Source organism: Mus musculus, chromosome X, assembly GCF_000001635.26.
Source record: "Mus musculus strain C57BL/6J chromosome X, GRCm38.p6 C57BL/6J".
Taxonomy (NCBI): Eukaryota; Metazoa; Chordata; class Mammalia; order Rodentia; family Muridae; genus Mus; species Mus musculus.
This window is the reverse complement of record NC_000086.7, coordinates 147,753,571-147,770,123: the sequence shown is the minus strand read 5'-3', so window position 1 is coordinate 147,770,123 and position 16,553 is coordinate 147,753,571.

The following is a 16,553-nucleotide window of genomic DNA, read 5'->3' as shown; positions in this document are numbered from 1 at the left end:
GCCTCCAAACTCAATGAGGGTCGGGGAAAGCAGCTATCTTCACATGCCTGCTACTCTGCTCCGGAGGGGCATTTTCACAAAGTTCAACTGCTGCGATGGAAAACCTGGAAGAACTTCATCATGCCACAAGCTTTTCTACCAGCTCCTTAAATGTATTCTCTGTTGTATACTAGCAAAATCCTGATCATTACTAACGGGCTCTAAATAATTCTGTTCACACTAATCTCAATTTGTTTTATTTCATTTCATTTTGATTTCTCAGTTCATCTTTTTGGTTATTTTGCCTCCGTGTTGAATGTGACTCAAGTGTGTGCCTGATGCCTGTGCAGTCCAGAAGAGGGCTCGATTCTCATGGAAACGATGGTTGTGTGCCATGTGCTGGGAATCAATCCGTGTTGTTTGAAGAAACAGCCCACCCAAATGTTCTTAACTTTATGGTGTCAGAGGGGATAAAAATAGGATATGACTCAGGGGTACCTAATGGAGTATAGAACCCAGACTATGGTTTTATAATTGGAAAGTGTAATTAAGACCAAATCTGAAAAATTGTTTAAACTTAAATATTCTTCCCATTCAAATTGGAAGGAAATTATAAATTTAAAGTACATGTTTTATCTACATTTCTGATATATTCCTGTCTGGTCCTGATCTTGTGCAGTACCTGAAGAGTCTATGTAAATAAATAACCCTTATGTTCTTGACCTAGCCTCATTACATTTGCTTACCTCCACATATTCAAGTATATTATTAGGTGTCCAGTCCATTAATCTGGGCATCAAACTCAGATTCTCATGCTTGCAAACATTCACTATGTCCCAGAACTCAGCCTAGCCAGCAGTCATTTAATGTTCCATTGTATTTCAGGAGCCTGGTATTCAAGTTTTTAAAAACAGTTTGCCACTTATGACAAATACTCCAGGTAGGACTGTGTATATGCAAAATCCCAGCACTGTTAGAGGCAGAAGAATGGGGAATTTACTGTCACCCTCAGTGACAATATGTGTCTCCAGAGAGCAGGCTTTAAAGGAAACACTTTCTTAAAAACCAAACCAAACAAATGAAATTATCACATCCCTGAATGAGCATCACCTGGCAGATTATATCTACAATTTCATGTCTTAAACTGCAGAAGCAGAAGGATTGTATTGAAATCCAGGCTCAGTGAATACTGGATTTTAGGACAGCCTTTTGACCACACTATTGTTTCAGGACAGGTTGCCCCTTCACTGTGAAGTTTCACATAAAAAAAAAAATCAAGTGGTAAATAAATGAGGTAATGAACACACAAACACATAAACAAATGCAGCAAAATTTAAACTGACATTTCAGAAAATGGTAATAGGGTAAGTTTTCTTTGCTCCCAAACTGTCAATGTACCGACGAAAGATGCATAAACTTTTTGAAATGTATAACCTGAAATTAAGAATGCTTTATCCCACAACAACTGGTCCCTTGATTTTCTGTGTACCCAGCTTCATGTCTTGTAGGCTGGGTTAGAAATCAAAATGGGAATTATTTTCCTGTCTTTTTTTTCTCTCTGTTAAAACAACTGGAGACAAATAGCAGCAGTTAAACTCTTTCCATGGATGCCTTAGGACCTGAATTAGATGCCCAGATTCCCTACAGAAACCACACACTCAAGGGCCAGTGAAATGGCTCAGTGAGTCACTATAGTTGCTCTCTTCTGGGCAACCTATATTGGATCCCTGGGAATGGCATTTTGAAAATAATGAAGCAACTCCTTCACCTTATGCGCTTATCCACATATATATGCACCATAGCAGGCCACATGACATCTGAATCAATCACAAAAGAAACAATATATGGAAATAATATGTGGAGCATCATGATTTATAACAGTATTCCCTCATGTGGGAAGGCAGAGCTCAGAGAATTCCTGGGATGTTGTAGTGGACACCTACCCTGGCCTGACTGCTAAGCCCCAGGTCCCTATTAGAGACTGATCTCAGCAGACATGAGGAAGATTCCTGATGAACAAGTGTCAGTGGTAACAATTAGCATCCACATGTAAGTAGACAAACCTAACAGCACTCCTACACACACATGTGCACCTGTTCACATACCAACAGAAGCACACAGAGATGTAGCCACACCTTCACCATCATACACACACACACACACACAAGAGATTCTGGCAGAGAAGAAAAGAAAAATTAGGTTATTTGCACAGTGAGCATGTAATTATTTCTCAACCTATTGCTCTGGGATCATTTTAAACCTCAAAATGTTTGCTCCTGTTTCTCCAAGAGGCCAGTCAAATGTACGTAGTAACTGATTTTCTCTGTGGCTCAGGAATAGACTACAATCCGTTTTATGGAAGGACAAACTAAAAGCACAGTGAACAACAAACCAGGTGTGGCGGCTGACACTAAAATCTTGCACTAGCTGCAGACCACAGCAATGTAAGACAAAGAGGGCCAGCCTGTGCTGTGTATCCAGAATCTGCTGACATATATAAAAACCACTCAAGGTCTTAACTTGTTCAGAAGACGGGAGGCTTACTTTTCATATAGTGCTTGACTAGATTGCACCAAAGCACTGAATTTGATACCCAGGGCAGCACCTGATCCAGACAGACTGTACCAGCCTTGAATTCAGATTATCCCATTCTTCATGACCCAGTGGATGATAACCTTGTTAAAAGAAATGATACCATGTTAAGTAAAAAAAATTAAAATTTTACTTTAGGCACACGGCTTTGGAGACAAGACTACCTGCTGTTTTTCAGACCCTAGTTTTTCAGACCTTCTTTTCCATGCCTTCCCTGGTTCTGTTTTCTCTAATCTGAATCCTGTATATCATTTCTTTTTTAATCTTTGGTTTTGTTTTAGGAGAAAGGGTCTGTCTGTTTGACAGATCAATCTGGGCTCACATCCACAAATATGCACTTGCCTCTGCCTCACCACTGCTAAGAATCAAGTCATGTGCTACCATGCCCTGCAACCTCTCATTTCTTTCACTCCTTCTGTGTCTTCCTGTTTCCAGTTCTGGGTCTAACTGTTTTTTTTTTCTAATTCTGTGCCTCCAGTCACTTACTCCCTTCTCACCAATGTGCAGAGACTCCTGTAACTTGCACCCTATGTAACTTGTTAAATATTTTATGCCATATTCACATTAATACTCTCACAGACAGACTCACACAGACACAAACACACCCACCCAGAGACAGTAACACACACTCACAGACACACACACACACAGAATACACATACCCTCAGACACACAGAGACAGACACACAGACACAGGCACACACACACACACACACACACACTTTCACTGTTGCTTTGAAGCCCGTGTTAATGCCAACAAAGTGCTGCTTAGTGGATAGCCAGGGAATGTTCAGGGAGTGAAAGAAGGAAAGGACTGGGCAGGGAGGGGCAGCAGGATTAAGCTATGGCTTGTGGGAGAACTGAAGTCTATATCCAGGCATGGGACAAAGGGCGATTTATACAATCAAGGAAACCCATCCAACAAATGCTCATACTCTACTTTTTCTGGCGTTTTAATTAGAGGATCCCTGGAAAGCTAGCCTTACATCCAAAAAATGAAACCCTTCCCGCACCCTCCCAGCCACGCCCTCCTAAAAAAATCCTTTGCTATACCCCTCTGGCATTCTAATTTCCAGATACCTAGAAGGCGATCCCTAGGCTCTAGGTATGTGATCCTGGAGGTGGGAACCCTGCAAGCCCCCTGTCCTCACTCGAAAATAACACCGTTTTACTGTCGCCCCATCCAATAACCATCAATCGCCAGGATGTTTAAAGTTTCCCTTCTAGAATAGAGAGGTTGATGGGGTAGAGAGGGGCACTGCACCAAAACGTCTAAAAGCCCCTCCTCGAATGAGGAAGACAGGAGAGACAGAGCTGAGCCTGCTCTGGAAATCTCCACTCCTCTATGTGCCATTTGAACTGCCTGGGTTATGCAGAGGTCTCCCAGTCAACATCCTTTTCTGATCAGTGGGAACCCTGAGCAGGGAGAGGGGTCTCTCTGCTACTCTCAAACTAGAGAGAACTGGTTACCTTCACGGTTCGCCATCAGGTTGCCACCTCCTGTGGGAGTCCCAGCCACCTCAAAGCACAGAGATCCACATGCTGTGGTGTGTCTTTCACGGACCAGCCTGAGGCTCTCAACAGTTTCCTAAAGGCGTCCTCCAATCACTGTGCTTCCTGCACTGTTGCAGAGACTCAGTGGCCAGACTTCTGCCTATGCCAGGCCACACCACGCCTCCAATCCCAAGTGAGGGGCGGGGAACCAGCTATCTTCACATGCCTGCTACTCTTCTCCTGAGGCGCATTTTCACAAGGTTCAACAGTTGGGTTGGAAAACCTGGAAGAACTTCATCATGCCACAAGCTTTTCTACCAGCTCCTTAAATGTATTCTCTTTTGTATACTAGGGAAATCCTGATCATTACTAACGGGCTCTAAATAATTCTCTTCACACTAATCTCACTTTGTTTTATTTCTTTTCATTTTGATTTCTAAGTTCATGTTTTTGTTTATTTTGCCTCCGTATTGCCTGTGACTCAAGTGTGTGCCTGATGCCTGTGAAGTCCCGAAGAGGGCTCAATTCTCCTGGATTTGATGGTTATGAACCATGTGCTGGGAATCAATTCCTGCTGTTTGAGGAAACACCCCACCCAATGTTCTTAACTATATTGTGTCAAAGGTGAGAAAAAATAGGATATGACTCAAGGGTTCTTCAAGGTGTATAGAATGCAGATTATGGTTTTATAATTGGAAATGGTAATTAAGACCAAATACGAAAGAATTTTTAAACCTAAATGAACTTCCCATTCAAATTGGAAGATATTTATACATTTGAATTACAAGTTTTATCTACATGTTTGATATATTCCTGTCTGGTCCTGAACTTGTGCTGTAGCTGAAGAGTCAACGTAAATAACTCTAATGATTTATCCATGGTAAGATTGTTATTACTTACTCCAAATATTTATAATCAGAAAAGGAATGGACTTTATATTTAAATGTTATTTGAGCTGGAGAGAGAGCACAATAGTAAAGAATTACCTGCCATGCTTAAGGCCCTGGTTCTTTATAAATTATATTTCTTTTCTTTAAATATTTTTAATTAGATATTTTATTCATTTACATTTCAAATGCTATTAGCTCATTGGTAGAGTGATCTCTTAGCAAGAGTAAGGCCCTAGGTTCGATCCTAAGGTTTGGGAAATAAAAGACAAAATAACAAAAAGAACCCCTCCCAAAAAAACCAAGGTAAATTACATTTTCTTTACTGTTTATGTTGTGTGCACACCTGTGTGTGTGTGTGTGTGTGTGTGTGTGTGTGTGTGTGTGTGTGTGTCTACACATGAAGATTGTTAGAGGACAATTTGTAGGAACCAGTTCTCATATTTGGTCAGGCTGGGTGGCAGCAGTGTTATCTCACTGACACAAAGCCCTGCCTGGGCTGCAGTCCTAGCACTGAAACAAACAAACAAACAAACAAACAAACAAACAAACAAACAAAGAACAATTTTCAGTACTCTTTACTGACTTTCATGTGTTTGCAAATCCAACAATAAAAGAAGTTATATTTAGAATTCTGACAAAAGTAAGAAGAAATTAAGTTGCTTTTCAGGTTACAGTAAAATGGAAAAGAAAAAAACTTACTAGTGTAATAATCATACAGTTGAAGTCACTCACATGGATTGCTTTTGTGCATAAAACCTTCTTATCACTTGTATGGGTTCCAGAGCTTAAGGATTATGGTAAATTACACAGCTTCTATAACATTGAAAAAAACACCATGTATTTCTGAAAATAGCTGGTTTCTTAAAATAACCCCATTGAAACCAGCTTTCATCTTGCTCATCTCCTTGTTCTTTTATGCAAACAGTGCTAAACACTTTTTCTTCAAATTGCCTAGTATGAACAGAATCCTGACATTTAATCCTAACAAAGTACATTAACAAGAACAATCAAAACTCGAACATTATATGAATGTATATATGCTCTCCAGTGTGGTTTAGTGCAATTAGCTAGCAGCCAACGCCCGAATGAAAAGGCAGTTTAGTCTTCAGGTCTTCTCATTCTATTATTTTTCTTCCTGGCTTCTCAAAGATTCCTCAGTATAGTGTATCTAGCATTGAGCAACAGGTTAGTCTGTGAAAGAGAGAAAAATGCTTTAAGTTTGGGAACTTAACAATTTAGTAAACACTCCTGAAATTTGGTTATTAAAAATAGACTAGAGAGCACAGTGTAGCACGTATTGAAATCCAGTACTTGGAGGTAGAGGCAGGAGGGCCAGGAATTCAAGGTCATCCTTTGCTACAATACTGAATTAGATAGAGGTTAGCATGGGCTACCTGTGACTCAAAATTCTAAAAAAGAAAAGAAAAGAAAAAAGAAAAATGAACAAAGGAAGCAATTGAGCAGGCAGGGAGGCAGGCAGGCCTGTTGGTATTCACCTATAAATGCAGGTAATGGAAGTTTGAAATCTGATTGGGCTAAAAAGAGAGTTCAAGGTACCAGAAAAAGACAAAAGGAGCATACTGAGATGGTTTGAGAAGACTCTGGGCGGGGCTGATGTCTGTTTAAGTTTGGAGAATGTACACCAGCTCTCCTTGAGACTCCAGAATCACCGGTGGTTTGCCCGATCCTTGGTCTACCCCTGAGGTCACTATGTACTTCACCCACAATAAACAGCAAAATCCTAGACCTTTAATGGAAGAACATATTACTACAAAGACCATGCAGTGGTATCTTTCACTGTAGAATAAATGACAGGCTTAATTCTACATGCTCAAATTAAAATGACTGCCCTATATTCAGGATTTACAATCTATTATGTGAGAGCAATCCTAGATACCAATGTCTTCCTATTGGTCTTACTGTACAGCTGAGGAGAGTACATCAAAGGCTGCCTTTAGTCAGACTTAATTCCAGCTTCATCTTATATACATGACCACAAAGCCAAGGTTTTTACTCATCATTCAGACATTCCCTTTTCATCTTAAAATCCAAGTTAGAAAGGGTTAGCATTGTTGTGAGATTGAGGTAGTTTGTATGTTTTCTGTTTTCCACTTATGAAACACACACACACACACACACACACACACACACACACACACACACACACACACACTTTATTTTTTCTGTTTTTATAAGAAAGAACATTTCTATGTAGTTTAGGATGTCCTTGGTCTCATGATTCCCTGCACTAGTCTGCCTTACATATGTTACATATGTCTTCCCCTAATATAATCAGAATCCTGATGGATTAGTATACTTTGCCCATTGCTCAATGAAGACTGTTAGAAAGTTCTTTTAATTTCAATCCCTTTTAAAAGTCGTTTGCCATGTATTAATTTGCTTCTTTGCTCTAGTACATAGTCTACTAAACATGCCTGCTTTCTTTTGTGAGAATCCTGTATGCAACTGAGCATTTAAGTATAAAGGATTATGGGCTAAATTTGTGTTTCAGGAGAGGTTTGTTTGAAAATCAGTTAGGAGAGGGGGCTCAGCAGGTAGTTACCTGAGGTTATTTCCAGGCGCTTACATTAGGTAGCTCACATGTGGCTGCAGCTGCAGTTCCAGGGATCAGGAAGACATGTGGACATGCACATGCACACATCCATGCTCACAGTGTGAGAGGGAGGATGATAGTGTAGACAGATGGATAGACAGGTAGGTCGATATATAGACAGACATACTGACTGACTTAGAAAGAGAGACAGACTCATAGACAGATGCACAAAGACAGAGAGGCAGACAAAGATAATCATAAAAACACATAAAAGAGGTTGGCTTATTTTCCTAACATTTCTGTCTCTCACAAAGGCTGAGAATGGGAAAAGATTCCATGTGTATTAAGGGGTTCTCATGTTTCCTATATGTAAAAGATAACTTCATTGATTTCAAGTTGACCTAAAATGAACATGGCTTCTTTAATATCTAGTGAGTAAGCAATTTTGCCATTTAGTCATAAGTACCTAGTTAGTCTGCACTACAACATCGAAGTTAGGTCTAACTCCTTTTGAGTGACATGTTAGAGTCTTAATTGTGGTGTATGTACCATCAACAAATTCAGCATCAACTTCAGGTCTCCAGCAACTGTCAATTAAGGCACAATAATTAGTAAGTCGCTATAGTGGCCTCCTATCAGATAAGAAACTTTGGAGCCTTCAACTTTGTGTCTGAAGGTCTCAGACACAAAGAGGTCTAAAAGGAGAAGGTGCAGTCAAGTATCATCTATGCTCCCTATAGAACCCATATTCTGAGTCATGGAGTATTTCTGCAGGCTTTTCCCTGCTGTTGAGAAAACTCAGGCCTCCAATGCATTAAGTGTGTGCTTTACCACTGAATTATACTCCTAACCCTAGGTATTATTATCAATTTACTTTACATATTTTGGTGAGTTTTTCCTGGTAGATAAGAATCCAGTTCTACTCCTTTTTAAGTGTAGTATATTTTGGAACAAAAGTAATCAAAACGTCCATAGGAAGAAAATGGATTTATGAGTGTCTTGGACTAGGATGCAGAGAACATGGGGCAAGAAAGGTCTGCATGAAGAGTGTCTTATTAAGAGCATGGCAACTGGAGGCCAACAGTGACAATGTACAAAAATTACATCAGGATGAAGACTGCACATCTCATAATCTACTAAAAGCCAAAGAACTTCGTAGTCTCACTACGCAATATAAAAATTGTAGCTTAATAAAATTCATCAAAGCTGTGCTTTATCATCATACTTCTTAGTAGGTAGAGGCAGTGTCTTAGTCAGAGTTTCTATTCCTGCATAAACATCATGGCCAAGAAGCCAGTTGGGGAGGAAAGGGTTTATTTGGATTACACTTCCATACTGCTGTTCATCACCAAGGAAGTCATAACTGGAACTCAAGCAGGTCAGGAAGCAGGAGCTGATGCAGAGGCCATGGAGGGATGTTCTTTACTGGCTTGCTTCCCCTGGCTTGCTCAGCCTGCTCTCTTATATAACCCAAGACTACCAGCCCAGAGATGGTCCCACCCACAATGGGCCTTTCCCCCTTGATCACTAATTGAGAAAATGCCTTACAGTTGGATCTCATGGAGGCATTTCCTCAACTGAAGCTCCTTTCTCTGTGATAACTCCAGCTGTGTCAAGTTGACACAAAACTAGCCAGTACAGGCAGATTGATCAGGAGCTCATGAATATACTTGATACGAGTTTTTGAGGACAGCCTTTTCTACGAGACCCTCTCAAAAAAACAAACAAACAAACAAACAAAAAACCCACCAACCAACCAACCAACCAACCAACCAACCAAACCAAACCAAAGAAACAAAGCAGTTGCTTGCTGATATGTACGACTATACCTAACTACTTTTCTGAGTCCTAACACCAAAAGTGTTAACGTTTCCTTTCCTCATTTATATTACTTTTTAAATAGTGGTTAAACTCCTAAGCCTGTTTAGACAGTCTGGCCATTCTTATTCTTTCTCCGCATACTTCCCCACACAGCTGATGAGTATGTAAGCTGTCTTGGACCCTATGTTAAAAGTCAGGAGGATTTCCTTTCTTTTGATTCTCCATCTCCTTCCTATTGACAGCTGCTGATTTTTTTAACTCGTCTGCACTGTCTCTATTTCATTTTTCTAACTCATAGAATGGTTCTCAAAGTTAAGAAGAAAGGGAAGAAAGTTACAAAAATGTTAGCCGGAGGGTTGAGAGTGCAGAGAAGTGGTAGAGCACTTGCTAGCTTGTGTGAAACCAGAGTCCCATTCTTAGCATCATAAATACTCCAATGAACATGGGACCAAAAATTGAAAGTAGGAGCACATATCTAGAATCCCCTAAACCTGGAGATTGAGGCAGAAGGATTTGCATTTAAGGGCAGCCTGATTAGATAGAAGGTTGAAGCCATCCTATAATATCAAGACCTTGAGGTCTCTCACCCAATAAAAAGACAATGGAAAAAAATGTGGTAGCACATACCAAGAATCTCTCAAACCAAGATTTGGGACAGGAGGATCTTGATTTTAAAGGTAGCCTGTTTAGTCAGGAATTAGTACAAAAGCCAGTCCGGCTTCCTTTGATATTTGTTGCAAAAGGCTTCAGGTATGGCTGCTAGTTGGTCTTGTTTATGTTTTGTTATAATTGGTCTTCCTGTCAGTAATTAGTACAGAAAAAAATTGAGACAGTGTCTCATGTATCCAAGGCTAACATTAATATCATTATCTACTTAACTTTGGATACTCTTGCCTCTACCTCCTGAGTGCTGGGGTTGCAGACATAGACCAGTAAACCTGCTATTATGCATTTCTGGGTAATGAACCAAGAGATTCATACATGTTAGACAGTATAACAACTGGACTATATCCCTAGTCTAAGAAGTTTTTATTGGGGAGTTAAAGTAATCTCTGTGAAAAGGTTTATCATTTACAGTCGCACTTTGCCATAAAACAACAAATGTCCAAAGCCTGAGTTGCTATTTTGGGATAACTATTTTAGTTGTTATAGTCAGTAGTTCTGCATAACCAAGTTACTTTTTGTAACCACTCTCTGTGTTGTTATAAATACTGTTACTTTTAGGCTTTGAGTGGACTAAACAGTGTTTGAGGAGGAGATGAGAGTTCAATGTTAGTTCAATGTTAGTAATATTTACAAATTAGATAAATATTACATTCCTTCATCCCCTTCCTTTACCTCTCTCTCCATCCTTGCCTCCCTCCCTTTCTTTTGCAGTGCTAGTCATGGAACTCAGTACTAGAAAATTCTACGCAAGAAATCTGCTGACTACATTCATATTAGTTTCCTTATAAAATTTTCCCTTCCTTCCTTCCTTCCTTCCTTCCTTCCTTCCTTCCTTCCTTCCTTTCTTCCTTCCTCAATATAACAACAAGCTGTAGTGGTGGTACATGCCTCCAATCCCAACACATTGGAGGCAGAGATACGCATATCTTTGAACTCATGGCAGGGCTGTCCTACAGAGTGAATTCTAGGACAGTCAAGCCTACATAGAGAAACCCTGCCTCAAAATAAAATACAAACAAACAAACAAACAAAACACAACAAAACAACAAACCAAAGAAAAAACCCACCAACCCCTTCCCCTACATCAAAAGCCAAACGAAAACAATACACCAATATATACCTTGGTTAGCCTAATGCAATCTATAGGAGAAAGATAGAAGTGGAAGCCAGGAAGGAAAGTGAGAATGTTGCAATTTCAGCAGAAATATGTATGGGTTTTGTTGAAGAGAGAACTGGTCTCTTACAGGATAGAGAGAGAGGTAGTTCAGATTTTGGTTTTAAAAGAATGGACTCTGACAATCAGCAAGAAACAAGATTCTGCCAGCAGCTAGAATGATCTAGGAAGTAGATACTTCCCCAGAACTTTCTAGCAAGAGGGAACTCAGGGAAAAACTACAATTTCAGGCATGTGAGTCTCTAGCAGACAAGAGCCAACAAACCTGGCCATGCAACCTACCAAGCTGGGAGATGATGGATGGATCCTGTACTAAGGTTTTATGTGAGGTAATGGTAGATGCCAGGCAAGCATGTTTTGGGGAAAACTCCTCATGTGTGGGGGTGGTGAGAGGGCTACTAATGTTTTAACTCTTTAAATAACCCTAGCTTTCAAATCTGTTTGTTGATCTACTGTTTGAGCTGAAGCCTTTAGAGAAATTTTTATTCTGTGACTCAGTTACTTCAGTTGACCCTGGGGACAATTTTTATTATTGTATTAAATTCTCCACTTAGAGACATTTTGACAGCATTTTTTTGTATATTAACATATGATACATCATGATCATTGATTGAGCATGTTTTCTAATATTAGCATATTAGCAGTAGGTCTGAGAATGTTCTTTCTGGAGACTAAGGACATCAGAAGAGATTTTTTATTTCCTGGTTTCTTAATATCTCTTAGTCCTGCCTGGAAGCTCTGCAGGAAGAAGTGACTTGAGACTGTGAGGATGTGCAAGAAACCTCATATTGGGTGCCCTACTGGACTGAGAGTCATATTCCTCTCTCTATACCTCACACCAGCTATTGCCCTAAGTTCTTAAACTAGTCTCCAGATTACCACTTCAATGGTCCTTTGTTGTTGGAGACACACTCTTCCTCTATAGGAAACATGCCTTCTTCTTAGCTGGCCACAGTAAAATGCTTCATCCTAATCCTCCCCTGACACCCCATTGCCCAGGAATGTCATTTTTCCAATCTGGAAGACAAGATCTAGAAATCAACTGTCTTTGGAGGATACTGAGTTTTCCTACCTGTCTAAAGCTGAGTTCACAAAGAACTGAGAAAGGCTGTATACTCCCAAAGATATGACAAACATTTCCTCTATAACTTACCTGTCCGAATAATCAACCTCTTTCCACTCTTGCTCCCTGGTTGTGGTTATCCTTTCCTTACTTACCAAGACTGAATACACTATCTACAGCAATAGTAACTGTTTAAGCACCAAATGGTAATGAGCATTCTAGTATTGTAAGAATCATACTTTCTCTGTAATTGTAGGTGTGGAAAGGCAATATGGACAGTAAAATACCCATATATATTTGTAGAAACACAAATTGTGTTTGAATATATCTTCAAGCTTTTATTAATTGTATGATTTGGGTGAAGTTAAAAGCCAAAACAACACAAAAGAAAACACCCCCTTCCTCAGCTGGAGTAGAGCTCATGCACAGCTCCGTGATATATCTTTTCACTCAGTGTGTGCACGTGATGCTACAATTCGTTCCCAGTAGTGCCAGAAACAAGCAACAACCAGCACCAGTTCCTCAGTTTCAATCTATCCTTCTGTAATATGGAAATGGTAGTATCTACCCACAAAGGAATTCTAAGGCTAGATTAAACCATGAATATAAAAGTACTTAGAGCTTTCAATTAAATCACAAGTTACATTTGTTTAGGTATATTTAAAAGGTAGTATAGAAACATATTTCTCATTCACATTTGTATAAATTCTCCTGGTATCTTTGGTATAATTTTATAGAGCCATCCCAAAATACCACTGTAGGAGGCCAAAATATACCATCCATAAACTAGCCTTTTATCCCATAACTGAGTTAATCCTTTTGAGAAACACAAGACACATAGGCAGTTGTGGAAACTAAACGAAAAGTAAAAGTCACACTTTTATGAGAGCTAGTCACCATTTTAAAGGGATTTTCTCTTCCAGACCTATGAAAAGGAAGATAAGCAATAAAGGCAGCCCTTGTTTCCCCCTCTTTTCCTGACCATCTCCCTGAACAGGCCTTTCCCTATATCTTTCTTTGCTTTAGGGAGGGTGGTCTTTAATACAAAATCTAATAGTGCATGTTGAGCTCTGCTCTTATGGTCTACTTGGGCTGGTTACTGTCACTACCCGCTATCTGTAGAACAGGTCGTCACATTAAGGAAGTTCTGCTTACTTATGTTTGTATTTCATTCTGTCTTTGTTACAGGGGTCGATATCAACTAAAATCTAAGAAAGGGTAAATAAACATAGAACTACTGCCTTCCCAATATCATCAAAGCTTACTGTTGTTACTGCTTCAAAAATTGTATGTTGACATTTATTTAGCTTGCCTAGTATACACTCTTATTGCACAGAAAGAATTTAAATCTTAAAATTAAAATGAAGAAAAAAATCCAAAGAGCACTGGATTTCACCAGTAATAACTCCTGTAGGGAGTTATCCAGTCTAGATGCAAAATTATATTTCAGATATATTATGAGAATATGATATATAAAAGTCTAAGAAGTAAAAATAATATCAAGCCAAGTAGTTATAATGAAATATTTCTAATTCTGAGTATGATTATTTATACAAATTGTTAAGGAGCTTTCAAAGTCAGATTATAAGGCCATATGCTGATTTTATGTTCAATGCCAGTTTATATATTTTCCTCTAAGCACTATACAAAGTCTGTGTAAAGTTACCTGTCAAAACGTTCATCACTCTCTTCAGCACTGCTGTAGCCGTCTTCTAGCTAAATGGAAAACATTGAGATAAACTATTGAAAATACATCCTTACTCAGTACGAGGTGATTTTTAAAAAAATCTCAATAGCAAGTCTTAGCATTTAAACAATATTCCCTTCTTTCCTTGGTTCTTAATATTGTTAACTATGGGCTTGGCCATTTTGTAAAGCTTCTGTATCTTGGTTAATCACAACAATTCCCAAATTTTATCCCTATAACTAAAGTAAGTTGCTTTTCTGTATTCCTGTCTCTCTTATTGTTTTTACTCCCCAGTAATGGCTAGTCAAGTCATAATGATCCTTTGGCATTCTGTAACTGAAGACTGATAGACTACTCTTAGCAATGGCCAAGATCCCATCTAAAAGGAAGATTTTCTGTCCCCTTCTCCCTTTCCCACCCTCTAACTTTTCTTGTGTCTAAGAGGACTTCTGGCTCTCTAATTTCTTGAACTAGAGATCTCCTCACTACACATCTTTTCCCAAATAAAGCCTGTACTATTATAGAGTCCCTTGGTTCTGTGTTTGACTTTTATTCTTACTGACCTTACAAGTGTAACATTCAATTTCTGATATTGTACACACATGCAAGACCATCAAAGGCAGTGTGCCCTTAGAGATAAATCAGTCTAAGCCTCTTTAACGTGTCAGAAAACTGTAGCTCAGGCGGTGACTTCCCCAAGTCATAATCATGAATACAAATTGTTGGAGACCATACCTTGAGAAAGTAGGCCTTTCACAGCTTCCCACCCTAATAAGCCAAATTGCCTTATGCTAAGGAGCTGGTCATCTCCTCCTCCTCCCTATCCCTTCCTGGCACCAGAGACCCTGAATTATAGTCCCCTCTTCCTTATCTCTTCCTGACTCCTAAGACTTCTAAGGACATGAGTTATGTGCTGAGCCCAGCCTGACACCCAGTGCTTTTAAGAAGGAATCTACATTCCAGAGATAAGACTCAGAGTGCCTCCAACCCGCAGTGTGAATTCGGCCTTCATGTCCCCAGATGCCCGCTTCTTTGTTCTTTGTTAATTCCCCCTCAGCCCCTCCCTATTTCCCCTTGCTCTGTGCTTATAACCTGGCGTTTCAGCCTAATAAACTGAGACATTGACAACTCTTTGCTTGGTCTCGCTCTTCTTTCTCACTCATTTCTCTTCAGGTTTGCGGTCCCCCTCACACCCAGGAATAGCTGGGTCCTGCTGGACAGTACAAGTGGCACCCAAAGTGGGGCCGAGGTATGGACCTTTACCTTAGGTGGAGATTACAGAGTTTGACTCCCCCAGAGAATTTCGTCGGGACCCCAAGAAAAATTAAGTAGTGGAGGACCACTCTCACAACTCATGGGAGAAAGTAGCCCTTGGTAAATGATTCATCTCCACTGAGAAATGGGAGCTAAGCTTAAGAGGCAGCCTTCATTAAAGGCTTAAAGATGGCTTTCAGGGAAAGAGGAGTTAGAGTTAGAAAGAAAGATTTGATAAACTTTTTTATTTTCATAGACCAGGCATATCCATGGTTTATTATAGAAGAAGCAGAGATACACTGTAAAAAAATTGTAAAAGGTAGGCAGAGATTTAAATGATAGACTAGCTAATGAGGGTCCCGATGTGGTCCCTGCAACCATCTTTTCTTATTGGGGAGTAGCTATCAGAAGCTACCACTGTGCCTCCTCTCCCTTCTCTGGCAAAATTCCCAGAAGAAGGAGATAAAGAATTAGAGTCTGAACATGTGTGTGTGTGTGTCTATGTGTGTGTGTGTGTGTGTGTGTTTGTGAGAGACAGACAGAGAGAGAGAGAGAGAGAGAGAGAGAGAGAGAGAGAGAGAGAGAGAGAGAGAGTTTCAGAAAAGCAGTTATCCCCTGTTTGGGACCTTTTAGCAAAAAGGAGGAAATATGAAAATAAGCTATTTTAGAGCTCTCCTAGGGACAGAAGGAAATTGGGAGACGTCCTGCTTTCTCTCTGGCTCCTATGGAGATATTCTTAGTTCGGGTTAGGATATCTGGGTCCCTTTGAGACATTAAATTCTATTCCCTATCTGTCTATTGTCTGTCCTTGGTGCACCATTTGTCCATATGTCTGTCTATTTATGTTTGCTTTTGTTTTGTTTTTTGAATGATTGTTGTTCTGTGTTTCAGGTTGAAAAAATAAATGGTTAAAACTTTATCTGCTGGCTGTCCGTCCTTTGATTTAGTTTGACTTGTTTAAAAGGCAGTCTCAGTTTGCACAGCAGAAACTGACAAGTTATGCTACACTATGGCTGGGAGTCAAGTACAGCTGGAAAAGCCCGGCTAGAGGCTGATTATCTACACAGGATTATCTTAAAGGGTCAGGCAGCTTTTGCTTGTAACAGAAAGCTTAAAATTAGGAACTCAGGGGAAAACAGGTCTTTAAAGATACTTCAAAATAGGGATAATCTTTGGGCCAGGACTCTGGCAGAGTGCTCAGATTGAGAAATGTTTGCATTTGGGTTGACACTGAGCTCGGAGGGGAGCAGCCTCAGTGAGGCTTGTGTGGCACATTTTGTTTCACAAACCGTGACTGGGGAAATTCCTGGAAACTCACCACTCCCTCCCCTCCTTTTAGTTAAAAGAGCCTTGTTCTAGACCTAGCCAGATGTTGTTCT